We start from the raw sequence: 27709 nt of genomic DNA on the forward strand, positions 1-27709 counted from the left end.
GCATATACCTACTGCAAGAAAGAACCAATGCATAAGAACATAAGTGAAGCCATGTTGGATCTGGCCAATGGCCCATCCACACACACACACACACTGTGGCTAAAAGCCACTGATGGACCTCTGCTCCATATTTTTATCTAAACCCCTCTTGAAGGTGGCTATGCTTGTGGCTGCCACCACCTCCTGTGGCAGTGAATTCCACATGTTAATCACCCTTTGGGTGAAGAAGTACTTCCTTTTATCCGTTTTAACCTGTCTGCTCAGCAATTTCATTGAATGCCCACGAGTTCTTGTATTGTGAGAAAGGGAGAAAAGTACTTCTTTCTCTACTTTCTCCATCCCATGCATTATCTTGTAAACCTCAATCATGTCACCCTGCAGTCGACGTCTCTCCAAGCTAAAGAGTCCCAAGCGTTTCAACCTTTCTTCATAGGGAAAGTGTTCCAGCCCTTTAATCATTCTAGTTGCCCTTTTCTGGACTTTCTCCAATGCTATAATATCCTTTTTGAGGTGCGGCGACCAGAACTGCACACAGTACTCCAAATGAGACCGCACCATCGATTTATACAGGGGCATTATGATACTGGCTGATTTGTTTTCAATTCCCTTCCTAATAATTCCCAGCATGGCGTTGGCCTTTTTTATTGCAAACGCACACTGTCTTGACATTTTCAGTAAGTTATCTACCACGACCCCAAGATCTCTCTCTTGGTCAGTCTCTGCCAGTTCACACCCCATCAACTTGTATTTGTAGCTGGGATTCTTGGCCCCAATGTGCATTACTTTGCACTTGGCCACGTTGAACCGCATCTGCCACGTTGATGCCCACTCACCCCGCCTCAACAGATCCCTTTGGAGTTCCTCACAATCCTCTCTGGTTCTCACCACCCTGAACAATTTAGTGTCATCCGCAAACTTGGCCACTTCACTGCTCACTCCCAACTCTAAATCATTTATGAACAAGTTAAAGAACATGGGACCCAGTACCGAGCCCTGCGGCACCCCACTGCTTACCGTCCTCCACTGTGAAGACTGCCCATTTATACTCACTCTCTGCTTCCTATTACTCAGCCAGTTTTTGATCCACAAGAGGACCTGTCCTTTTACTCCATGACTCTCAAGCTTTCTAAGGAGCCTTTGATGAGGAACTTTATCAAAAGCTTTCTGGAAGTCAAGGTAAACAACGTCTATCGGGTCTCCTTTGTCCACATGTTTGTTCACCCCCTCAAAGAAATGTAGCAGGTTAGTGAGGCAAGATCTTCCCTTACAGAACCCATGCTGAGTCTTCCTCAATAACCCGTGTTCATCAATGTGCCTACTCATTCTGTCCTTGATAATGCTTTCTACCAACTTTCCCGGTATTGAAGTCAGACTGACTGGCCTGTAATTTCCCAGATCTCCTCTGGAACCCTTTTTAAAGATGGGAGTGACATTTGCTACCTTCCAGTCCTCAGGAACAGAGGCAGATTTCAATGAAAGATTACAGATTTTTGTTAGAAGATCCACAAGTTCAACTTTGAGTTCTTTCAGAACTCTCAGATGTATGCCATCCGGACCCGGTGACTTATTAGTTTTTAATTCCCAAGCGGTGTGATCACTTTTACATCTCTCACCAAGTCTTGGGCATTACTTAGGACCAAATCCAGGATTGCCCCACCCCTGGTAGGTTCTGTGACCATCTGCTCCATAGCACAGTCATTGAGAGCATCTAGAAACTCAATCTCTTTCTCTTGACCTGAACATATATTGACCCAATTAATCTGTGGGTAGTTAAAATCACCTATTACGACACAGTTTTTATGCTTAGCCGCTATCTTTAATCCTTTAAAACGCACATTCATTTTACAGATGAAACCAATAAAGATCGGATTTGTATCACAAGTTCAGGTGCTCATGTATTGAATGCAATATGGGAATTACCCAATACATACATAAAGAAGGATCAAGTGTATGCTGTATACATATTGTATGTGTGTTCACTGTAATTTGTGAACAGGGCTATTGCGAACCAGTTTGTGGGCACTATAATATATAAAGGAGGAAAACACTAAGCTTTGTGCAAAATCTTGGCCCCAAACCTGACATGAACTGTATTTTTTTGGATCATTCCTTTCCCTATTAGTGTTACAGTGAAGGAAAGCTTGAGTTAAATCTGATCAAATGTGAGAGTTCTTCTTAGAATGTATTAGTTTTTAGAAGTTATTTCGTGGTGGTGATGGCAGCAAATAAAAGAAGATGCAGATATTGGATTTATATCCCACCCTCCACTCCGAAGAGTCTCAGAGCGGCTCACAATCTCCTTTTTCCTTCCTCCCCTACAACAGACACCCTGTGAGATGGGTGGGGCTGGAGAGGTTCTCACAGCAGCTGCACTTTCAAGGACAACCTCTGCCAGAGCTATGGCTGACCCAAGGCCATTCCAGCAGGTGCAAGTGGAGGAGTGGGGAATCAAACCCGGTTCTCCCAGATAAGAGTCTGCACACTTAACCACTACACCAAACTGCTCTCCAAACTGGGAAAACTTACTTTCCCACAATTTCCCACTACACCAAACTGGGAAAATTTACTTTTCCACAATTCTTGCATCCACACAGTGTCATTCAGCAATGCTATTCCAAGTTGGAAAGGCTTAGAACGTAGAGGCTCCAGAAGCAAAGAAGAGGTCTCTCATGCTGTGACCAATTTACCAAATACTTGGCAGATATTATCATTCCGGTTCAGTCCAACTTGACTGGTTTTTTTAGGTTTCTATTGGTTTCTGTGGATACCTTCCAGTTAGCACAACCTGAGAATATGGAGAGAGTACTCAGAGCTCTGACACCAACTACATGTTTATTGGATCCCTACCTTTCCTGCCTTATATGATCTGATATCCCAACAGATGGTGTATATCATCCTTTTTTCCCCATCTATTTGTGAGACTGTAAATTGATTTTATTGCCATCTGAAAATGTTTTTAGCTATTTTAATTCTTTGAAATGTAAATTATTTAGATATTCTGTTGTTAACCACTCTGAGTTCTGTGAATTCAGGGAAGGATGGTTTATAAATTGAAGTTATGAAATATATAAATGAATAAATATAGCACTAAAAGGGAGCATTCCTCTGGTTTTTAAAAGAGGCAGTAGTAAGGCCATTTTGTGGGAAAGTAAACTTTGGAGACCTGAATAAATATAAAGCTATATCATATCTGCCTTTATTAAGCAAGATTCTGGAGAAGGCAGTGCTTCTCAGTTCCATATATTTCTGATTACCCAGACCCTTTTCATCTACAGCATGTCTTAGAAACCATCACAGCTGCCCTACAGACAGATAAGTTGTCTTTATTGTTTTCTCTGGACCTCTTGGCGAGTTGCATCACAGTATCCTCCTGAACCACCTGTTAGGAATGAGTGATCTTCTGCTAGACAGGGTTTGGTTGTCCCAGGAGGGTGGGTTTCAGAAGGTAGTGGGTTTCAGAAGGAAGATGGTGCTGCAGAAACCCATATTTTCTGGGTTATGTTTCATGCAGATCCATGCAAATACTTTCTTTGGCAGCTGGCGCAGAGTGTTAAACTCTGCTCATGACCTGAGTTCGATCCCCAACAGAAACTGGTTTTTCAGGTAGCTGGCTCAAGGATGACTCAGCCTTCCATCCTTCTGAGGTCAGTAAAATGAGTACCCAGCTTGCTGGGGGGGAAGTGTAGATGACTGGGGAAGGCAATGGCAAACCACCCCATAAAAAGTCTGCCGTGAAAATGTTGTGAAAGCAATGTCACCCCAGAGTCGTAAACGACTGGTGCGTGCACAGGGAATCTTTCCTTTCCCTTTCATGCATTAATGCTCCCCTGGTTACAGACCTTGTGATGTCAGAGGAAGACTGATCAGTTAAATTTTTAACCCTAGTTTTAAATTGTGGTCTAATTGTTTACATTACGATATGGTTATACCTGTACCTTCTGTTTCTGTTTCTGTTAATTGTTTTGGGCATATTTATAGAAAGATGGCATACAGCTATTCTAAAATAAACAGACAAGCATTACTTTGGAGGAAGGGATGCTTCCAATGGGAGAATCTGCTTTGCATGCAGAAGGTCCAAGGATCAATTCCCAGCATCTCCACTTTAAAAAACACTACCCAAGATCCTGGAGAGCCAGTGCCAGTCTGAGCAGACATTATAGAACTTGATGAACCAATGACCTGATTCAGTATAAAGCACTCATGTAAATTCATGTGTTTTTTCATGTTTGCAAGAGAATATTGGGTGGGGAGAAGCGACTCATTTTTTTTATTTATTTAAAGCCCCAATTATTTTCAAAGGACAGAGTAATATTCTTTCCAGTTTGTTGTGTGGAGGGAAACCCAAGCAATAAAGGATACTGCCAGCCCATTCTTACCTATGGAAGGAGGGTTTTTTAACACTTCACAGAATGAAATTGATTTTAATCATTAAAAAAATTAGATGTCTTAAACATAAGAACATAAGAGAAACCATGCTGGATCAGGCCAATGGCCCATCTAGTCCAACACTCTGTGTCACACCGTGGCCAAAAAAACCCAAGTGCCATCAGGAGGTCCACCTGTGGGACTAGGACACTAGAAGCCCTACCACTATGCCCCCCCAAGCAGCAAGAATACAGAGCATCACTGCCTCAGACAGAGAGTTCCAACAATACACTGTGTCTAATAGCCACTGATGAACCTCTGCTCCATATGCTTATCCAATCCCCTCTTGAAGCTGTCTATGCTTGTGGCCGCCGCCACCTCCTGTGGAAGTGAATTCCATGTGCTACTCACCCTTTGTGTGCTTCCTTTTATCAGTTCTAACCCGACTGCTCAGCAATTTCATTGAGTGTCCATGAGTTCTCATATTGTGAGAAAGGGAGAAAAGTACTTCTTTCTCTACCTTCTCTATTCCATGCATAATCTTGTAAACCTCTATCATGTCGCCCCTCCATTGATGTTTCTCCAAGCTAAAGAGCCCCAAACGTTTTAACCTTTCTTCATGGGGAAAGTATTCCAACCCTTAATCATTCTAGTTGCCCTTTTCAACACTTTTTCCAATGCTGTAATTTTTTTTTGAGGTGCGGTGACCAGAAGGCTCTAAAAATTAGACAACGGCAACAGTAAAATAATCATGAACTTTGTATTTTGGAAGAAAGACTCAGGGACAGATAGACTGGGGCTCCTTGACTATCAATGAAATGAAAATGTGCAGGTTTGCTAACATCAGAAGAACTGAAACTGTGCAGGTTTGTTCATGCCTGTTTGTTTTTCTTTGTCTGTTTAAAGTGACCATCAGAGTAATCCTAATCAATGTTGTATCCCTCTAAATCCATGGACTTAGTCTTGCACTGTGAGTTGTCTAACCATCACTTTGGTTGCCAACTTTTTTTTCTAACAGCACTTGTGTATCTTTGACATCTATGTGACTGCAATTCTTTGTGTGAGTGTGTATAAGCTGAGAACCCAGACAAAATGTGATCCACTGGAGAAGGAAATGGCAAACCACTCAGTATCCTTGCCAAGAAAACCCCATGTACAGTAACAAAAGGTTAAACGATATGGCGCTGGAAGATGAGCTCCTCAGGTCAGATGGTGCCCAATATGCTACTGGGGAAGAGCGGAGGGCAAGTCCAAGTAACCACAGAAAGAATGAAGCTGCTGGACCAAAGCCGAAAGGACGCTCAGCTGTGGATGTGTCTGATGGTGAAAGAACAGTCCGATGCTGCAAAGAACAATACTGCATTGGAACATGGAATGTAAGATCTATGAATCAAGGTAAGCTGGATGTAGTCAAACAAGAGATGGCAAGACTGAACATCGACATCTTGGGAATTAGTGAACTAAAATGGACAGGAATGGGTGAATTTAACGCAGAGGATCACTACATTTATTATTGTGGGCAAGAGTCCCGTAGAATAGGGGTGGTCAATGATAGCTCTCCAGATGTTTTTTGCCTGCAACTCCCATCAGCCCCAGCCATTGGCCTTACTGGCTGGGGGTGATGGAAGTTGTAGGCAAAAAACATCTGGAGAGCTAACGTTGGCCACACTTGCCATAGAAGCAAGAGAGTGAGGAAGGCAGTAATGGGATATAATCTCAAAAACGATAGAATGACCTCGGTCCGTATCCAAGGCAAACCATTCAATATCACAGTAATCCAAGTCTATGCCCCAACCACTGATGCAGAAGAGGCTGAAGTGGACCAGTTCTATGAAGATCTACAACACCTTCTAGAATTAATACCAAAAAAAGATGTCCTCCTCATCATAGGGGACTGGAATGCCAAAGTAGGAAGTCAAAAGGTAACCGGAACAACTGACAAGTTTGGCCTTGGAGAACAAAATGAAACCAGGCAAAGGCTAATAGAGTTTCTGGGATCCAAGATCACTGCAGATGGTGACTGTAGCCACAAAATTAAAAGACGTTTGTTCCTTGGGAGGACGGCTATGGCGAACCTGGGCAGTATAATAAAAAGTAGAGATATCATCCTGCCAACAAAAGTCCGCATAGTCAAAGCGATGATATTCCCGGTAGTAATGTATGGCTGTGAGAGCTGAACCATAAGGAAGGCCGAGTGCAGAAGAATAGATGCTTTTGAGCTGTGGTGCTGGAGAAGAATCTTGAGAGTCCCTTGGACTGCAAGAAGATCCAATCAGTCAGTCCTAAGCGAAATCAACCCAGACAGTTCCCTGGAAGGTCAGATGCTGAAGCTGAAGCTCAAATACTATGGCCACCAAATGAGAAGGGAGCACTCACTGGAGAAGATCCTGATGCTGGGAAAGACAGAAGGCAAAAGAAGGGGACAGCAAAAGATGAGATGGCTGAACAGCATTACTGATGTAACAAACACGAATTGGAGCAGACTTCAGAGGATGGTGGAAGACAGGAAGGCCTGGCGTGACTTTGTCCATGGGGTCACAAAGAGTAGGACTTGACTGTGCGACTGAACAACAACAAAAATAAGTAACAACAAAATGAGCAGATGAAGTTTTTTCCATCATTACATCTCCATCCTGCTTAAGCTTGTTGGTAAAGGGTCAAGAGCTCTATCAGACATGAGGTCGAAAGCCTATTTGCCAGGAGAAGGCAGAAATTCTGCCCTCAGTGTGAACTGAATCTCCTTGTTGTGGGTGGCACACCATGCCAGATTTCTGTTTTTGCTCAGTTTTAATGCTTGATTGCATGAAAATGTGTTAATTGTTAAGAATGAAAACTTAATATGAATTTGAAATATACGTGAGTCTGGGAGAGCCACATATTATACTCTAAAATTAATTAATTGCTTGATTAAATGTAACTTAGCATCTTTCATCAGCAGGAAATGCACTTAGTAGTAACTTTTTTAAAAAAAAGAAATAATAATAATAATTAAAACAAAACAATGGATTAAGAATCACATCATAATTTTTAATGTGAACTTAATACAAGGGGATGGAGTTGGGAGAATGTGTTTACAGTGAAAAAAAATGTCCCTGTACTGCTAATCAAGATTACTGGAGGGACTCCCAGCTTTTCGCATTACCACAGTGTGATATGACAGCATAAAATGGATTACTCAACTGCCCGAAGCCATTGTAGGAATAAATCCCTTTTAATATTCATGCATGGTCTTTGAGGAAATAGATGTAAGCGGTTAATACTTTTCTACAGACGAAACATTGTAGTTTATCAAAACAAAATGTGTGCTTGAGGGTGGGGGGGGGGAATCCCAGCATTTCTAGATTTGTGCTAATTATAAAATATAGAGAACATGGACCCCAACAGAAAACATGGGGAGGGTGGACCACAAGGGGAATAGATGAAAGAAAGGGGTATAGATAGAGGGCAGCCCATTGCTGTTTTTCCTGGTGCTCGATATGGAACCCATTGCTGTGTTTTCTGGTGCCCACTAACTTCTTAATTTTTAAGGAATATATCCAAAGTCTTGAATAGAAAAGGAAACAAACAAGTTGCTCCATTTCAGCTGACCTAGCAAATCATTGAGATCATCATGAGCAGCTGCATCACAGTCATGTTCCCATGGTCTGGCCTTCAAAAGAGACTTCTGCTCTGTAGGAAGCAAACCCTCACCACTGGAAACTGAAATCAATGTATCTTTGCCAAATTAAGGTTACAGTTAGGGTTAGGGGAAAGCAGATCCTCTACCACTTCATTACTGGAGATGCTTTAGAAGAACCCAGGAGGCAGTCCATGGAACCTCTAAATATTGTATTGACTGTTGTTGAAGGCTTTCATGGCCTAAGTCCCTTGGTTGTTGTAGATTTTCCAGGCGTGGTCTTGGCATTGTGAGTCCTGACATTTCGCTAGCAACTGTAACTGGCATCAGAGGTGTAACCCAGAAAACTGGAGTTCTCTCTGTTAACCCAGAGAGAACTCCAGTTTTCTGAGTTATACCTATAAGGATGCCAGTCACAGTTGCTGGTGAAATGTCAGGTCTCATAATGCCAAGACTACAGCCACACAGCCCAGAAAATCTACAACAACCAATTGTATTGACTGTCAGGGCATTAAAGACCTGGCAGGAGAGACTAGAGAACACACCATCCAAACAACTGCCATTCTAACTTTAGAGGCACAATAGCATCCAGATCCTCTCTGCCTGGCCCACCTTAAAGACTTCTCATTCTTGGCGGTGGAGCTAAAACATTTACTCAGCAACAGGAACTAATTACAGGAATGGGGAGGGGAAGGGGGCATATATTTTGCTTGCTTAATTGTGAAAAACTTTCAGGAACCAGTAAAAGTGGTATAAAAATGTAGTAAGAAATTATATTACACGAAATGCTCCAGAAGAGCCCTGGATGTGTCACCATTGTGAGTTCAGGGAGTGTCCATTCAGGATCACCTGCCTTATTGCATAAGGCAGTAGTATTCCCACTGCTTATGGCAGGAGGATTCCCAGTGGTGGACCCAGCCTCCATCCCTTGCTCTGCTAACCAGTGCAGGGGGTGGAAGCCTCAGGTTAGAAATGACATTGTACAACACATGATGGCACATCTGCCTGAACTATGGAGTGGCGGGGGGGTTACCTGATTGTGTGCTCTTGTTTATGACAATGGTTGAACAACTAGATTGGATTGAACCATGGAGTTTTCAGGGACGTACCTGTTGTAACCATATATGGCAGCCGTTTTGCTAAACATTCCAAAAGCAGACACAGGCTCAACTGAGTGTAAGGTAAAATAATTGCTTAAGAGTAAATTTATGCTTGTAAAAAAACCACAGTATCACACAAAGAAACTGAAGCTGGTTGTGAATAGATATCTTCTAGTAATTCCAGAAGCATTGCCATGTTAGTCTATCATAGCAAAATAAAAAAGAAGTCTGGTGGCAATTGGGGGCTGGAAACCCCAGATTGCATTCTCTGCAGTCTTTTGAGGAAGAAAGCCCCACTGTACTTCAAAGTAAGCCTAGAAGCTGAGTACCCAATAAGACCAACAGACTTAAACTGGCCATAAATACGGAGTTTAAGTAGAATGTGAATCATAAGCTTAAAAAAAATGCTATTCCAATAAGTATATACATTGCAGTTCTCTTTTGTTCAAGCCAGCCTACAGTTGCAAATATAATAAATCCCATTCCCTTTCCACAAGAAAATGTATGCCGCTTAAACCACATTAGAAGTTCTCACGAATAAAATGGCCTTCCAATGGTTCCAGAAATTCCTGAAGACATTATGCCTTACACCTTCTCAAAGGGCTGCCATGCCTCCCACTTTCACTGGTTAGGATTGCCAGGTCCAACTCAGGTAATATCTGGGGACTTTGAAGGTGGAGTCAGGAAACTTTCCCACTCCCTAAATAAATGAAAAAAAAAATTGTTGTTCCATCACACAGTCGAGTTCGACTCTTTGAATGAAAATACAGCTGTGTAGTTCTCCTGAATACAGTCTTCATTTCCTTATCCTCTTTTTTTGCTTACCCTGGCAGGTGCACTTCCACCAAATGAAAGATAATGTGTCATGCCCCCACAAATCCTATTGTCAGATTTTGGAAGCAATTCCAAGTATGGCTTCTTTAAGGGACATGCACACACATTCACAAAGCAGCCAAAATAAACAGAGTTTTTAAACCCACACTTTTGTGATCTCACTGGAGCAGTTTAGTCACAGGAGTTGCTGAATGTAACCATCTGCTGTATTTCAATCAGCTTCTTCAGAAAGGAAAGTTGTGAGTAAGCAGTGAAGTGGCCAAGTTTGCAGATGACAATAAATTGTTCAGGGTGGTGAAAACCAGAGAGGATTGTGAGGAACTCCAAAGGGATCTGTTGAGGCTGGGTGAGTGGGCATCAACGTGGTAGATGAGGTTCAATGTGGCCAAGTGCAAAGTAATGCACATTGGGGCCAAGAATCCCAGCTACAAATACAAGTTGATGGGGTGTGAACTGGCAGAGACTGACCAAGAGAGAGATCTTGGGGTCGTGGTAGATAACTCACTGAAAATGTCAAGACAGTGTGCGTTTGCAATAAAAAAGGCCAACGCCATGCTGGGAATTATTAGGAAGGGAATTGAAAACAAATCAGCCAGTATCATAATGCCCCTGTATAAATCGGTGGTGCAGTCTATTTGGAATACTGTGTGCAATTCTGGTCACCGCACCTCAAAAATAATTTTATAGCCTTGGAAAAAGTGAAGAAAAGGGCAACTGGAATGATTAAAGGTTTGGAACACTTTCCCTATGAAAAAAGGTTAAAAGCTTGGGGCTCTTTAGCTTGAAGAAACGTCGACTGCGGGGTGATATGATAGAGGTTTACAAGATTATGCATAGGATGGAGAAGGTAGAGAAAGAAGTACTTTTCTCCCTTTCTCACAATACAAGAACTCGTGGGCATTCAATGAAATTGCTGAGCAGTCAAGTTAGAACAGATAAAAGGAGGTACTTCTTTACCCAAAGGGTGATTAACATGTGGAATTCACTGCCACAGGAGGTGGTGGCGGCTACAAGCATAGCCAGCTTCAGGAGGGGGTTAGATGAAAATATGGAGCAGAGGTCCATCGGTGCCTATTAGCCCTCTCTCTCTCTCTCTCGGCTTGACTTCGCGAACGAAGATTTAAGAAGGGTGCAGTAGTCCACGTCTGCTGCAGGCTCGCTAGTGGCTGACAAGACCAATGTGGGACAGGCAGATCCGGCCACAGCGGCTGCAGGGAAAAGTCTGATTTGGGGTTGCTGCTGTAGCAGTGCGATTCTTCCTCAATCTCCTTTTGTCCTCAAGACCAGCTATGCGTGCGTTCTCAAAGGAAGAGACAGCCTGGTGGATGGTGTGCCTCCATGCTTTGCGATCTGAGGCTAGGTCAGACCACTGGTGATGGTTGATGCGACAGGTGCCAAGGGATTTCTTCAAGGAGTCCTTGTACCTCTTCTTTGGTGCCCCTCTATTTCGATGGCCGGTGGAAAGTTCGCCATACAGAGCAATCTTGGGAAGGCAGTGGTTTTCCATTCTAGAAATATGCCCTGCCCAGCGCAGCTGCGTCTTCAACAGCAGTGCCTCGATGCTTGTAACCTCCGCCCTCTTGAGGACTTCAGTGTTGGTCACAAAGTCACTCCAGTGGATGTTGAGGATGGTGCGAAGGCAGCGCTGATGAAAGCGCTCAAGGAGTCGCAGGTGATGACGGTATAAAACCCACGATTCGGAGCCATAGATGAGGGTTGTCATCACAACCGCTTTGTAAACATTGATCTTTGTGCCTTTTTTCAGATGCTTGTTGCTCCACACTCTTTTGTGCAGTTGGCCAAATGCACGGTTTGCCTTTGCCAGCCTGTTGTCAATCTCCTTGTCGACCTTAGCATCTGAGGAGATGATGCACCCCAGGTAGCTGAACTGCTGGACTGTCTTCAGAACTGATTCACCCACGGTGATGCAGGGAGGGTGATAATCATCCTGGGGTGCAGGCTGGTGGAGAACTTCTGTCTTCTTCAGACTAACTTCTAGGCCGAATAGCTTGGCAGCCTCTGCAAAGCAGGACGTCTTATGCTGCAGAGCTGATACCGAGTGGGAGACGAGTGCAGCATCATCAGCAAACAGTAGCTCGCGGATAAGTTTTTCCATTGTCTTGGAGTGAGCCTTTAGTCGCCTCAGGTTGAACAGGCTGCCATCGGTGCGATAGCGGATGTAGACACCATCGTCATCATCTAGATCTACTGCGGCTCTTTGAAGCATCATGCTAAAGAAGATCGTAAAGAGAGTTGGCGCGAGAACGCAGCCTTGCTTTACACCTGTGCCTATTGGGAAGGGCTCCGAGAGGTCGTTGCAGTGTCTGACTTGGCATCGCTGGTCTTCATGTAGCTGGATGATCATGCTGAGGAACCTTGGGGGACATCCTAAACGTTCCAAGATTTGCCACAGGCCTTTCCTGCTAATGGTATCGAAAGCTTTGGTAAGGTCGACAAAAGTCACATATAGACCCTTGTTCTGTTCCCTGCATTTCTCTTGGAGCTGCCTGAGAACAAATACCATGTCGGTGGTGCTCCTGTTAGCTCTGAAGCCGCACTGGCTCTCTGGGAGGAGTTCTTCTGCAATGGTGGGCACCAGTCTGTTTAGGAGTATCCTGGCAAGGATTTTGCCTGCGATGGAGAGCAGGGTTATCCCCCGGTAGTTGGAGCAGTCTGACTTTTCCCCTTTGTTCTTGTGTAGAGTGATGTTGATTGCATCGCGAAAGTCCTGTGGTAATTTGCCTTGTTCCCAGCAGGTGACAAGTACTTTGTGAAGTGTGCTATGTAGTACTGTGCCCCCATGCTTCCAGATCTCTGGTGGGATTCCATCAACTCCCGCTGCCTTGCCACTTTTCAGTTGCTTGATGGCTTTAACAGTCTCTTCTAGGGTGGGGATCTCATCCAACTCTGTTTTCACTGGTTGAAGTGGGGTGAGGTGGATTGCTGAATCTTGAACTACGCGGTTGGCACTGAAGAGAACCTGAAAATACTCCGACCATCGGTTCAGTATGGATGCCTGGTCTGTGAGGAGCACTTGGATGTCTGCACTACGCAAGGGACTCTGAGCCTGATATGATGGGCCATATACTGCCTTCAGGGCTTCGTAGAACCCTCTTAAATCACCAGTGTCTGCACACAGCTGGGTTCTCTCTGCAAGCTTGGTCCACCACTCGTTCTGAATGTCTCGAAGCTTGCGCTGGAGGTTGCTACAGGCAGCGCAAAAGATTGCTTTTTTCCCGGGACAGGAGGGCTGAGCAAGATGTGCTTGGTAGGCAGATCTCTTTTTTGCTAGTAATTCTTGGATCTCTTGATTGTTCTCATCAAACCAGTCCTTGTTCTTCCTTGTGGAGAACCCGAGGACTTCTTCAGAGATCGACAGGATGGTAGTTTTTAGGTGTTCCCAGAGTGCCTCTGGAGAAGGGTCTGTGGGGCAACTGGGGTCCTCAATTCTTGATTGGAGTTTTGCCTGGAAGGCAGCTTTAACTTCAGCTGACTGAAGGCTGCCAACCTGAAGCTTCCTTCGAGGGATACCTCCTCTCCTGGGTGTGGGTTTAAAGTGAAGACGGAGATTGCAGCGTACAAGACGATGATCCGTATGACATTCCGCACTGGGCATTACTCGGGTGTGTAAGACATCTCAAAGGTCTCTCTGGCACACCAGAATGTAGTAGATAAGGTGCCAGTGCTTGGACCGTGGGTGCATCCAGGTTGTCTTCAGGCTGTTCTTCTGCTGAAAGATCGTGTTGGTGATGGTGAGCTGGTGCTCCGTGCAGAATTCTAGCAGGAGGCGCCCGTTATCATTGCAGTTGCCAATGCCATGTTTGCCAAGTACTCCTTTCCAGGCTTCTGAGTCTTTACCTACTCTGGCATTGAAGTTGCCAAGGATGATCACCTTGTCCTCTGTAGGACAGAGGACTTCTGTACAAGGTTTATACGTAACTTCTGTACGAGGTTTTATATATATATATATATATATAAAAATTTTGGCCACTGTGTGACACAGAGTGTTGGACTGGATGGGCCATTGGCCTGAATCAACATGGCTTCTCTTATGTTCTTATGTTCTTAGGAACAGGAAAGGAGAGCAGCCTAGGAGTGGAGTTTTCCTCCATCCTATAATCAGGTTCTAGCTAACTCTCTCCTATCCATTTTACTATAGAAATGACTTCCGAAGCGAATTAAAAACTGAGGGACTCTGCTCTCTGAGTTTCTTACAGCTTCACACACTCATAGTTCTTCCAGCTTACCTCACTCCCTGCTTTCCTGCTGCTGAGATTTAAAGGCACACACACATTCCAAAATACAAACAGTTGCAAGCATCTTCCAAGTGTTTAAAGGCACATGGTGGCTATTTGGGCAGGGCTTTCCTCCACTGGCCAACTGGCTGGTGATAGGGAGGACCCCGCAAAATCAGGAGCCCCCCATTGAGACTTGGGGACTGACAAGCTTACCACTGGTAGACCTAATGGCACACTAAGGGTTGCCAGCCTTTCATCAGGGTGGGGGATTCCCTACCCCGGGGCCTCGCCCCTTCTGCTGATCCACTGGCCAGTGGGAGGACTTACCATTAGGGGACACAGGCCTTGGCTGCTGTTGCCAGTGACATGGTGATGTCATTTCCAGCATGTACCGGAAATGATGTCATCGTATCACCAGTGTTGCAGCAACACTGGTATTTGGGCAAAAACTCCATAGTAGAAGCTATTTTACCCCAATTTTTGCCCAAACACCAGAGCATCACTGTGATGCTGGCAACATGATGACATTGGAAGTAATGTTACCATGTCACTGCTGAAAAGACCTAGGTTCCCTCCAGCTCCTGGTGAGTCCCCCCTTCACCAGCCCCTTGCTGGTTGTCAGGAGGGACCTGGCAACTCTATTGCATGCTGCCACTCCAAGTGGCAACAAGAGATAAATGTTTTAAAAGCTGTGTCACTACATCACTTCTTGGGAAGGCCTGAAGTCACTCCTGGGGAAGTGATATAGACATGCTCTAGGAATTGCTGGAAATGCTATGGTTACTTAGTAGTAAATGCCCCTCAGTAGTAAGTCTTACTCTTTTCAGTATAATGCCTATTGAAAACAGCAGACAGCTTAGCGACAGCCATTAGAAGTAGCCCTGCAGGTAGGCTGGTTGGCTGGCAACTGGGTAGCCCAAGCAAGGATGGGGTGTAAAAATGATAGGATTCCTCCCTCCTGCCTGCAAGTCTTGCAAGCCTCTGCTTGAATATCTATAATGCTGGTTTTCTTGGGACTTGAAAGAGTTGAAAAAAAATGTCTGCATGTTACTGAAAACATTTTATATCAAAATGGTGCAAAAATAAAGAAACGAGTTGGTTTGCACTAGGGAGAAGTGAAATTAAAATGGGGGTTTTCAGATCAAAATGCTGCTATTAGCCAATCTGGATCTGGCAACACTACTTCCTGGGCTATCTATTCCACTGTCAGTTTTAAGTTATTTACTCCGCAGGGCCACGTTTCCCTGTGTCTTTTGGGTTAAGGACTTCTATAGAGCATGGGTAGTGCTACCTAAATAGTGAATAATACCTGAAAAATGCAAAAAGCAAAATCACTTCATCTGCTTTTGCTGCTCCCCAGAATGCGTTAAACAGCCTTAAGGAAGTGAATTTCAATAAACACAGACATAGAAGTTGCTGATTTCACAGCTACTGTGCTTTCCATAGGTCTAAAGCTGCCAAACATTACTTTGGAGATGGGCCTAAAATAGATACTTATCAGCATTAACCAATTAGTCTTTATTGAAGCTATGAGCAGGCTGGCTCACAGCAGGGATCAATGCAAAGTACACACAAATCCAATAAAGGGTTTCTAGCATGTCCTATTATACTTATTAGCTTTGCTCAAGTTGCTGTTTTTACACATGCGCTTTGTATTCATTGTACCTTTCATACTGTAGGGAACAGCAACGCATGACGTATGTCTTGAGCACTTGGACCCCACCTTTTTGACCAGACTGCCTTTCCCAAGCCTGTTTTTTAGTTGGCTGGAAGGCTTTAAACAGGCATATCATTTAGTACTGAGGCAGGAATATCCTGTGTGGATTTGTCACTTGGATGAGTAATTCCAAAATCAAACCTGATCAAAAACCTCACCCCCTTCCAATTTCTGTTTTCTACAGGCATAAGTCATGGCTTGGATCCTAACTTTATTTTCCACTAACAGAAAGTATGGAGCAATTTATGCTGATTTCCCACTCCCACTAGGATCACCAGGGCTGACAATCAACTAGAACTGTCAAGCCCTACTGGCGAGAGACAGAGGATCCACACACCTCAAATCCTGTTGCTCATCACCACTAATTTTTGAAAAGCCAGTAATTCTTACCGGAAATGACAAAGGGTAGTTTAGGAATTACCCCCCTTTTCACTCCTTTTTTTAAACGAGAAGTGATTTACAGCCTCACGCAATGCTGCAGATTTCACCATGGCCCCCACACATCCCTTCCACCAGTTGCCTGGCATCTTACTACCAGGGTGGAGACATGCAAATAGGTGTCAAGGCAATGCAGCGGTATCACTTCTGGCTTACCACAGAGTTCTGGAGGGATCCTAGAGCATAAGAACATGAGAACATAAGAGAAGCCATGTTGGATCAGGCCAATGGCCCATCCAGTCCAACACTATGTGTCACACAGTGGCCAAAAAAACCCCAAACCCAAGTGCCATCAGAAGGTTCACAAGATGATGTCACTTCCACATTCACATCAGAAGTGATGTTGCAGCATTGGCATGGCTAGGGACGGGCATGAAGCAGGAAAATGTGATTTGATTCATAGTCTATGATGTACCCCATTCTCAAACCATGGACTTTCACAGATTTTTAGCCATCTAATGAGCCAGTACAGTTTGTGAGGATCATGAAGTAGTAGAATGAACCCCACCACCACCACCCCCGCAAGCAGTGTAGAGATACCAAATTCATAGAGGATCTCCAGCTGACTTTCCTTTACCTGTTCTCCAAGATTAATGAGGATTGGAATTATGAGGTCTGAGTTATGGCCACCAAAAGAAGGTGCCAGCAGGAAAGTGCTTTCTGGAGACATGACCACCTGTCAGTTCCCCAGAAAGCATTTTCCTGGGGCATCTTCTTTAGGGGTTTGTAACTCAGACCCCATAAAAACAATATTTACCAAACCTGGAAGACAGGTCCCTGCATGTTTGCTATCTCTAACTTGCACAGGATTTGTTCTATACATTCTTGAACCTCCTGAACCTATGCCTGTCAAAATGACAGCTGACAGGTAGTCATTTTGATAGGTGCAGGTTCAAGAGGTTCAGAACTGATAGAATGGTTCCTGTGCAAACTGAAGACAGTAAACTTAGAGGGCATGTAGAGGAGTATCTGGGTGAGGTCCACTATAAGCTTGGTATCTCTAACTTGCACAGAATCCAATCTATACACTCCTGAACCTCATGAACCTGCACCTGTCAAAATGACCAAGGTTCAGGAGTGTATCGAATGGATCCCTTGTAAGCTAGAGACATCAAAGCTACAGAGGACATCCCCTGGATGCTCATCTACATGCCCTCTTAGTTGTTGCTTTGAAGTTCTGTAAACATTTTGATTGACTGGAGATAGTCTGTCTGGGAATGTCTCTACTCATGAACTGGCATGAACCTCCATAAACATCCTGAAAGTCCATGCTGGATGACCTGCCATGAACTTGACTCTGTGAAGCATGAACAGGCCAAAATACATCACAAACTTTAGTTTATGAGCCGGTTCATGCCCATCCCTCGGTGTGGCCCCTATTTAATCTACCCCCCTGCCAATTTACTGAGCAGTGGTGGCAAACCAGGCTATCAGGTGAGAGATATCCTATGATAACAGCAGACCTGGCAACTGTAACAGGATTGGTGGATTGTTGCCCATTAGTCTCCATGGGCGGAATTTATAGTGGAGAGGGCTTGGCAAATGAAATCTTGAGGGAAGAGGATGCAAAGTCCCCTTCTACAAACACCCACAGCACAAGATCCATGCTAGTATCATTGTAATTTTATGACTATTATTTCACTATCCAGAATGCATTGTCTGAACACACTAATTATTGTATAATGCTATAATATGACCCAATACAACTACATTATACACATTCCAGCTTCCATTCTCCAAAGATGCACTCACTGTGCATAGTCTCAACCATAGTCTCAATTTTACCTATGATGGGTATAATTAAACATGCTGCCAGGAAAAGTTTTGCAGGAGTCTCGGGGCTAGAATCACAATCATTTTATGAATAGACTGTCCTAGCATGCAACATTCAAAGGGGGGGAGGGCAGGGGAGGAGAACTGCACAACAAGGCATGCAGTCGCCATGACAGTCTTCCTTAAAAGAAGAGACAGCCACATCGTAGTCTGTTGTCTGCTGTATTGGCACTTTAACTGGCATTACCCCTGTGCAACGCAGCTCAAGACAAAAGGTTGCCCAATGTTTACAAGAGGAGCACAGAAAGAAACATTATGATGCTAGCATAGTAGTCACTGAAGAGCAGGCAACAGAAGGATGTAAGCAAGGAGCACTGTGTTGAGCCAACCGATCACTATTCTACTTACAATGTCTCTGCTCTGTTTTTTTCCTGCTTCCTCTTCTGCAGCTTGTCTATTAAATCAACAGGGGGTTGCTTGTTCCCCCCACCACCACCCTTTTACTTGAAGGCAAGAATGGATGATCCATATTCCTTTGTATGAGGTACAGCAGCATCAGGACAATAGGGAAAAAATAGAAAATGGGAAATACAGCATATTCCAGCATGTGATGCTTGCCCTCTTATTTATTTACTTATTGTTTCTTTATGCATTAAAATAGGCTATACCCCACCCTAAAGTCAGAATGACAATACAGCAATACATAGTAAAATGAACATCACAATCCAATTTCACAACTCTCTGTGTTCCTCCATTCATAGCATTACCTCCCTTTCCATTGTTCCAGCAGTGTGAAGAGAGACTATTGAAGATTTCTTCATAACTGGGAATGTAAGCCTTTCATCATCAGTTTTTATTGGCATAAAAGAAATCAGTTATACAGAATAAAAGGATTACCAAGTTATACAGAATAAAAATAACCCATAAAATACAAAAAATACAGTTAAAACTCAGAAACATTGTTATCAATTAAAACTATGGTTACAAAATCCTTTGGCGTATCATGGTGGCCAGAAAAATGAACTTGGCTACTATTTCAGTGTCTTTCGGGGAGTAACCACTCAGGAGCCTGCAGACTTTTAAGGCATCCGAACAGCCTCCTGATTTCTCCAAAATGGAACACAGTAGTAAGTTACGAAGCTGTGAATATAACAAACAGTGGAGCAAAACATGAGGGACTGTTTCAACGGATGTATGGCCACAAGGACAGAATCTAAGAGAGTAGGTCGTCTTGTTAAACCTGCCAAGAAGTATGGCAGAGGGCAGAGCATTACATCTAGCAAGAGAGAAAGCTCTTCGGTGCTGGGGTGTCAAAAGGGAAAACTATGAAGCCATTTTCCCCATCGAACCTCAAAACACAGTAGAGAACAAGTTTTATTGGACATACTGTATAATTCCTGGCGTTCAATGTCCAAAAGTCTACTTTTAATTTGGAAAATTCTGCCAAAAATGACAGCATGGACAATGATTCCAGGGATAGGCCCAAAGACTTGATTTTCCCTGCAATATACTCTGACCAGGTGGACAATTTATATTCAGAGAGCATATGATGGGACAAGCTCTCAGGTTCAGAGAAATAATGAAGATGGAGTCAGAGGTTGACAGTAGCAAGCCAAGCTCTGGTCGCCAATAGAGACATGCCAGTTTCCAAGCGCATTACTGCATATGGAACGCACTTCAGCCAGCCTAAGACTTTCTGCAGGAATTTTGATTGAATCCGTTTGATGGATTGGTCAAAAGCATGGATCCAGATTGGGATACCATAAAGTAATTGTGGAATCACTTTAGTCTTAAAGATCTTTATGGCTGCTGGCACAAATTGATTGCCTCTACCATTAAAAAACCGTGTATGGCTGACATGCTAACATTGGCAATTTTCATAGCATAGTTACAATGTGCAGATCAATACGCATTATTCTGGAAATTAATGCCTAAATATTTAAAATGCTTAAGTTGTTCTATCCCTTTCCTCATGATGGACCAGCTAAAGGAACTCCTTCTCTTGGAGAAGACTACAATTTTAGATTTCTCATAGTTCAGCTGGAGCTTATTGTTCACGAAGAAAGCTGCACATCGAGACAACAGCCACCTTAGACCTACTCTAGAACAGGATAAAAGCACAGTATCATCTGCATAAATTAATAAAGGGATGTGGATTGCTCCAAGTTTAGGGCTATGACAGTCTGGGTCTGTTAGGTGCACAGCTAGGTCATTAAGAAAGAGGTTGAACAAGGAGAGGGCAAGAATGCAACCTTGCTTAACGCCTTTATCAATGGGGGTTCGGAGGTTAGCTGACCAGTCAGGGAACATTTGATCTGGCAAGTATTAGAAGTGTAAAGTTTTTTTGATAATTAAAAGAAGTCTTTTATTAATATTAAGCTGAGCAAGTTTGGACCATAGGAAGTTCCTATCTACTGAATCAAAAGCCCCTTTTAAGTCTAAAAAGGCAGCATATCGTTCCTGTTTAAGAACATAAGAACATAAGAGAAGCCATGTTGGATCAGGCCAACGGCCCATCAAGTCCAACACTCTGTGTCACACAGTGGCAAAAAAATTTATATACACACATACACTGTGGCTAATAGCTCTTACAGAATATTTGGCTATTAGATGGGATAATACGGCACAATGGTCCAGGGTGGACTTTCTTTTGCAGAACCCTATCTGTTCAGGTCCTAAGATCAGAATGACAATACAGCAATACATAGCAATACAGCAATACATAGGCCCTTTTCACACTTACCAGTGGAAGCCAGAAGGGAGTCGGTATTGTGCCGCCTTGCAGTAATCCGAGACAGGGATGGGAGTTTTCAGACACATGTTTTTTTTCCCGGTAGGGTTCCGTGATTGAAGCAAGCCATTTCACACTGTTCCGCTTTTATCTCGCTTCCACCAGCGCCAGCCATTTTCACCTGCCTGCGCACGATCTCCGGCTTTTTTTTTTTTTTTTGGAACGTCGGGTAAAGATCGCTATAGTGCTATAGCGTCGTATCACAACAGCACCACCATAGAGATGGCTAGGCTCCATTGAGATAAGTTACCAAGTTTCAGCGGCGGCGATCTATGGTGATGCTGTTGTGATATGTCACTATAGCGCTATAGCGATTTTAGCCGACGTTCAAAAAAAAAAAGCCAGAGATCGCGGCCGGCGGGCGAAAAAGGGCACGAAAACTGCTCCCAGGTTAGATACTGGACATTTCACACAGCGCCCCATAGCGATTTCAACCCGGAAGGAGGGGTTGAAAAGTGGAAGAAGCTGCTCTTTGTTAGTAACGACTCAGGCATGCCTCACTACCGGGACAGCCGTGGGACTGTGTGAAAAGGTGAGAGTATTCCGGTAGCAGCCAGTTACTGAATCGGGTCTGTCTGAAATGCCAACAGAAACCCGTTACTGTTCAGTAACTGACCAGCTGCCATACCGGAATACTTAGGCTGTGTGAAAAAGATCATAGTAAAATAAACATCACAATCCAATTTCACAACTGTCTGTGTTCCTCCATTCACAGCATTACCTCCCTTTCCATTGTTCCAACATTGTGAAGAGAGACTATTGAAGATTTCTTCATAACTGGGAATGTAAGCCTTGTTCTCCTGAACATATAAATAAGCAGACAGTATTCTGCAATGAATCCCCTGTACAGGATTTGGGGCAGGACAGCTTTCAGCACAGAGACAGCCTCAGGTGGACCATAAGGATAAGTCTTGCTAGATCGTTCCAAGTTTCATCTAAATCCACTTTTAACAGGAAGGTGAAAAACAGCTTCCATCCTTTGTCTCCAGCAATTGGAGTTATATTGCGTCAAAATACTGCCATTTGACTATAGCCTATCCTCCATAATTTTTCCCCCATGTTCTAAATCTAGCATCACATCTTGGGCCTGTGAGTTCAATGAGTTATAGGGATAATGAACAAAATAGTTAATCCACTGTGAGTGTCCTGGCAGCCTCTCTAACTGTGTGGGCAATCCCCCACCCTTCATTTGTAGGCTGACCAGATGTAAAGGAGGACAGTTCTTCCGCAGAAGATGGAATTCCAGCAGCTTGTCAAGTGGCACCTGCCAAAAGTCCCTCTTAAACGAACTATGAAAGAAACAGGAAACCCAGCCCTCCTTTGCACCTGGTCACTCTGTCCTTTTATATCAGCTAGAGAAAATCAAGCATGTTGGTGAGAAGAACCAGCTAATACCTCTTCCATTGAGGAGAGAAGAAGAAATCAAATGATTTACTGAAAACGAGCTAGCAGAAGTTGTGTAGAAGAATATGCATTTCAGAGCCATTTTAGAGAAGTGCTTGCTAGCATAAAGACAGCAACGTATATTATGAGAAAGATTAGTTTCTGTTTGTTAACCACAAATGTCCTCAGTAAAAACCCTAAATGCTTGGAAAAGTACCGTGTATCTGATAACAACACATAACAAACTTGTCTGAAAATAGCCTGTGCACAAGTCTCCTATCCATATGTCATAATCAGCACAATGGAGATAAACAATGTATAATTTCCTGTAATGTTAGGGATGCTTGAATACCCCCACTGGTTTGGCTCACCATGTGATTACCAGCCATGAACAGGGAGCCAATTATCAGTCATTCACAGTTTCAGCCTGTTCATCAGGTTACTTTACAAATATTCAAACAGGATAGGACATTGCAGAACAATTTGCAGCATTTATGCTCAAACATTGCCACAGAGCCCTATGGCAATTCTATTTTCCCCTCCCCAACCTTCTCAGACCTGTTGTCCCTGAACTCTGCTGAGCAACTAATGGTATAAACAAAAAGTGAGCATTTAACGAGCTCTTCTGACCATCCATGAGCCAGGACAGAATCAATCCTATCTACTGTGCTGTAATAAAAGCTCTGCAAGGTGAAGAAATGAAACACCACTGCAAGGAAACAAAACTAACAGTTATTGCGCACATGCAAAGCTGTTCAATACTGAACATGGTGACCAACAGGTGAACAGATCAGGCATATTATCTTGGCTGTTCGCATATTATCGGCAGCGTTCGATACGGTCGGCCATCGGCTGCTGGCCCGCCGCCTTGCCAACGCGGGGATTCAGGGGTTGGCCTTGCAATGGCTTTCCTCTTTCCTTGAAGGTCGGGGACAGAGGGTCGCTATTGGGGATGAGCTGTCCCGTAGGCACACGCTTGATTGCGGGGTGCCTCAGGGTGCGGTTCTTTCCCCAATGTTATTTAACATCTATATGCGTCCCCTTGCCCAGATTGCCCGAAGGTACAGGCTGGGCTGTCACCAGTATGCTGATGACACCCAGCTTTATCTGCTTATGGACGACCAGCCGGTCTGCGCCTCACAAAATCTGGACCGGGCACTACAGGCTGTGGCTGGGTGGCTCAAGCAGAGCGGGCTGAGGCTAAATCCAGCGAAGACAGAGGTCCTTTGCTTGGGCCGTTCCCGGTTTTTGACGGTGCGCCGCTGACTGTGACGCATAGAATCAGGAGCCTGGGGGTACTTCTGGAGTCTTCCTTAACAATGGAGGCCCAGATAGCAGCCACTGCCAAGTCCTCATTTTTCCATCTTAGGCGGGCAAGGCAGCTGGCTCCCTTCCTGGAGCGCGACGATCTAGCAACAGTGATCCATGCTACGGTCACCTCGAGGCTGGACTACTGCAATGCCCTCTACATGGGGCTGCCCCTGTGCCGAACCCAGAAATTGCAGCTGGTGCAGAACGCCGCCGCCCGGTTGTTACTGGGGCTCCCAAGGTGGGAGCACATTCAGCCGGGACTTCGGGCTCTGCACTGGCTGCCAATACCTTACCAAGTTCGGTACAAGGTGCTGGTTATTACCTTTAAAGCCCTATATGGCCTAGGACCTGCCTACCTGAGGGACCGTCTCTTCCCACACGTTCCCCAGCGAGCACTGAGATCGGGAACTCAAAACCTCCTGGTTGTCCCCGGGCCAAAGGAAGCCCGTTTGAAAGCTACAAGGGACAGGGCCTTCTCCATAATGGCCCCATCTTGGTGGAACCAGCTGCCGGAAGAGGTAAGGGCCCTGCGGGACCTTACTCAATTCCGCAGGGCCTGTAAGACAGCCCTCTTCCGGCTGGCCCACAGCTAACCGGCATTGAACACTGAACACTGAACACCGAATACTGAATTTGAAATCGAACTTGAATCGAGTGTAGCTTTAAGACCGCTGTATGATTTTAATGTTTATGTATATAATAATTGTTTAGATTTTTAACTATAAATTATGAAATGTTAATTTTAATGCTTAATTTTATATTTTATGTTAGTTTTACATGTTGTAAGCCGCCCTGAGCCACCTAGTGGGAAGGGCGGGATATAAATCTCAGATAAATAAAAAAAAAATGGCTGTTGAGCAAAGTATGTCTGCTTAATGACTATCAAACATGGTTGCCATGATATTTGTGATACCTTTGTGTAATGTATGACATGACTCTCAGATCAACATTCATGTTTTTGGTTGTATTTAAACTAGTTTATATCCCAGTTTTATCACATGAGAATTCATTCAGAAGGAGACCTGGGCTATCATGGACCATCTGAAGCTCTTTCTCACCTTGGAACTGGCTGGAAATCTTTTGGGGTTTTGTTTGAGTAAATATGCATGACTTTCCATTTAAGATTTAGAAGGAAGGAGACTACATCTAGTAGCTGGAAGCCAATTCCAGGTGACCTAATGGAAAAGCATAGATGACAGAACTGAAATGAGGACACTTAGATTCAAATCCCTGAAGAGCTGTAAAGACTTATTGGTGACCTTGGCAAGTCACTATCTCTTGGCCTAGCATGTTTCACAGAGATTTTGTACAATAGAAGAATGATCTGTGTGCACCAGTTTGAGCTCCTCATAGTAATGGGATAATACAAATTAGACTTGGTTACATAGGAATAATATGTAGCATTTATATAATTCTTGCAGTATTCAAACATAATGATATTGTAATCTTTACAATAATCCTGTGAGGTTGACCTGTATATGGATGGAAATGGCCTTGGGTCACCCTGATGGATGATCTTTACTGGGAGGATGATGGGAGAGAATGTCTCTGTTGATTTTCCTGGACCTCTCTGCAGCATTCAGTACCATTGACCATGATACCCTTCTGGAGAGGTTGGTTGAGTTGGGAGTGTGTGGGTACCATGCTTCAATGACTCCACTCATACTTGACTGGCCAGTTCCAGAAGACAGTGCTGGGAGACTGCTGCTTGGTCCCATGGCATTTATATGATGGGGTTCCACAGGCTTCCATCTTGTCCCCCATAATATTTAAGATTTACATGAAACCTCTTGGACAAATCAGGAGGGCATTTGGAGTAAGATGATACCAATATGTAGATGCCCCCAGATGGTGATGTGATAGATGAGGGTCAATGGATGTGGGGCTAGGAAGATCCCACCTCCGACCCTAGTGTTGATTAATGCCAGGTCCATCAATAATAAGATAGCTACTCTGCAATATTTTCTTATGGAGCAGCAGGTGGACCTGGCATGTATGACGGAGATCTAGGTGCAGGAAGGCGACACTGTTGCCTTGAACCATCTTACCCCGCCCAGGTTCTCTGTCCTCCACCAGTCTTGGACAAATGGGCGGGGGGGGCGGAGTTGTCTGGGATTCTTTTTGTCCGGGATTCTTTTTGTCCGGGATTCTTTTTCTTTCAGGGCTCTTCCTACCCCAAACATTGCTGGCATTGAGTGTGTCGGCCTAATGTGGGAAGCTGAGGGGAGTTTGGCAATCTGGGTGGTGTACCTATCGCCTACTGCACCACCAGAAAGCTTGCCTGCCCTGCTGGATGTTGTGTCCACCTGGACATTGGTCTTCCCCAGGCTATTAGTTCTGGGGGATTTCAATGTCCATGTTGATGACACAGCATCTCAGCAGGCACAGGACCTGATGTCGTCCCTGGAGACACTAGGACTCAGCCAATTTGTATCGGCTCCCACACATCAGGTCGGTCACACACTGGATTTGATCTTTGGAGCAGGTATATTACCAGATCTGGTGGTGGCGGAGCCAGTTCCATGGTCAGATCATTATGCCCTGAAAGCCCGATTAGACCTGAAACTTCCCTCCTGTTTAGGTGGTGAGCGGATTTATGCTCGCCCGCGGAGCCAAATGTACCCAGAGTGGTTTCAGGAGGCCCTGCGGGATCTGATGCCCCCTGCTGAGTCATTGAATGAGTTAGTGGAGGACTGGTATTCCTGGTTCTCCACTGCCATCGATGACATTGCTCCCCGGCACCCTCTTCGTTGTCGCACCAAAGCTGCCCTGTGGTCTACCATGGAGCTGCTGAGGATGAAACAGCAACTTAGATGGCTAGAGCGAGTGTGGCGACATGCTTGTGATGAAGAGTCAAGAACCTCTTATAGAACGTTTATGAAGGTCTATGAAAGGGCTATGAAGTCTGCTAAGAAAGAGATCTATGCGGCCTCCATAGTCTGCAAAGTCATGCCCAGCCCAACTTTTCAGAGTAATTTGGTCATTAACAGTCTTGCCATCAGGCAATCAAAATGGTAGAGAATTGGATATTGGCTCTGAGGCTTTTGCAACATATTTCGCAGATAAAATCCTGACTCTCCGCCAGGATCTACCCGCCACAATTGATACAGTACGCGAGCTGGAAGCCCCTTGGCCGTCTTCTGCTCCTATATTGGACTACTTCAGCGGGCTCTTACCGGAGGATGTGGACAGGATCCTGGCTGCAATGAAGCCTACCACTTGCCCCCTGGATCCCTGTCCATCCTGGCTGGTGAAAGCCAGTCAGGATGGTATCAGGGATTCTCTGGGTGATATTGTCAACTTGTCCCTTTCAACAGTGACCTTCCCAGAGAAACTGAAGGTGGCAGTGGTTTGTCCACTTTTGAAAAAACCATCATTAGATCCTGGGGTCTTGGCCAACTACCACCCAGTTTCGAATTTACCATCTCTGGGTAAGATAGTTGAGAAAGCAGTGGCAGAGCAGTTACAGGTTGTCCTGGATGAGACATCCGCCTTGGACCCATTCCAGTCTGACTTTCGCCCAGGCCATGAGACAGAGACTGTCCTAGTCGCTCTCACAGATGACTTAAGAAGGCATCTGGATCAAGGCAGGTAAGCACTGCTGATACTTCTTGATCTGTCAGCAGCATTTGACACGGTCGATTATGACCTTATGACCCACCGCATCGCCATCACCAGAGTTCGGGGGGTGGCCTTACAATGGTTTTCCTTCTTTCTCCAGAGATGGGGACAAAGGGTGGTGCTTGGCGAGCAGACTTCCTTGCGGCATCCACTTATATGTGGAGTGCCGCAGGGAGCCATTCTCTCGCCAATATTATTTAACATCTATATGCACCCCCTTGCCCAGATTGCCCAGTACGCTGATGACACCCAGCTCTATCTGTTGATGGGTGGCCAGCCAGTCACCGCCCCTAATCAGTTGTCTGAGGCATTGGGAGCTGTGGCTGGGTGGTTACAACAGAGCCAGCTGAAGCTGAAACCAGCTAAAACAGAGGAACAGCTAAAATGGAGCTGTTCCACCAGGCTTTTAGCTGAGGCTGTGGGCATCTATTCTTGATCTGGTTGGCCTCCTCGTCTAGCACTGTCATCTGTGCTAGAAACTGGAATAAAAACTGCCATCCCTATATCATGATGTGAGATGGC

Source organism: Heteronotia binoei, chromosome 5, assembly GCF_032191835.1.
Source record: "Heteronotia binoei isolate CCM8104 ecotype False Entrance Well chromosome 5, APGP_CSIRO_Hbin_v1, whole genome shotgun sequence".
NCBI lineage: Eukaryota > Metazoa > Chordata > Lepidosauria > Squamata > Gekkonidae > Heteronotia > Heteronotia binoei.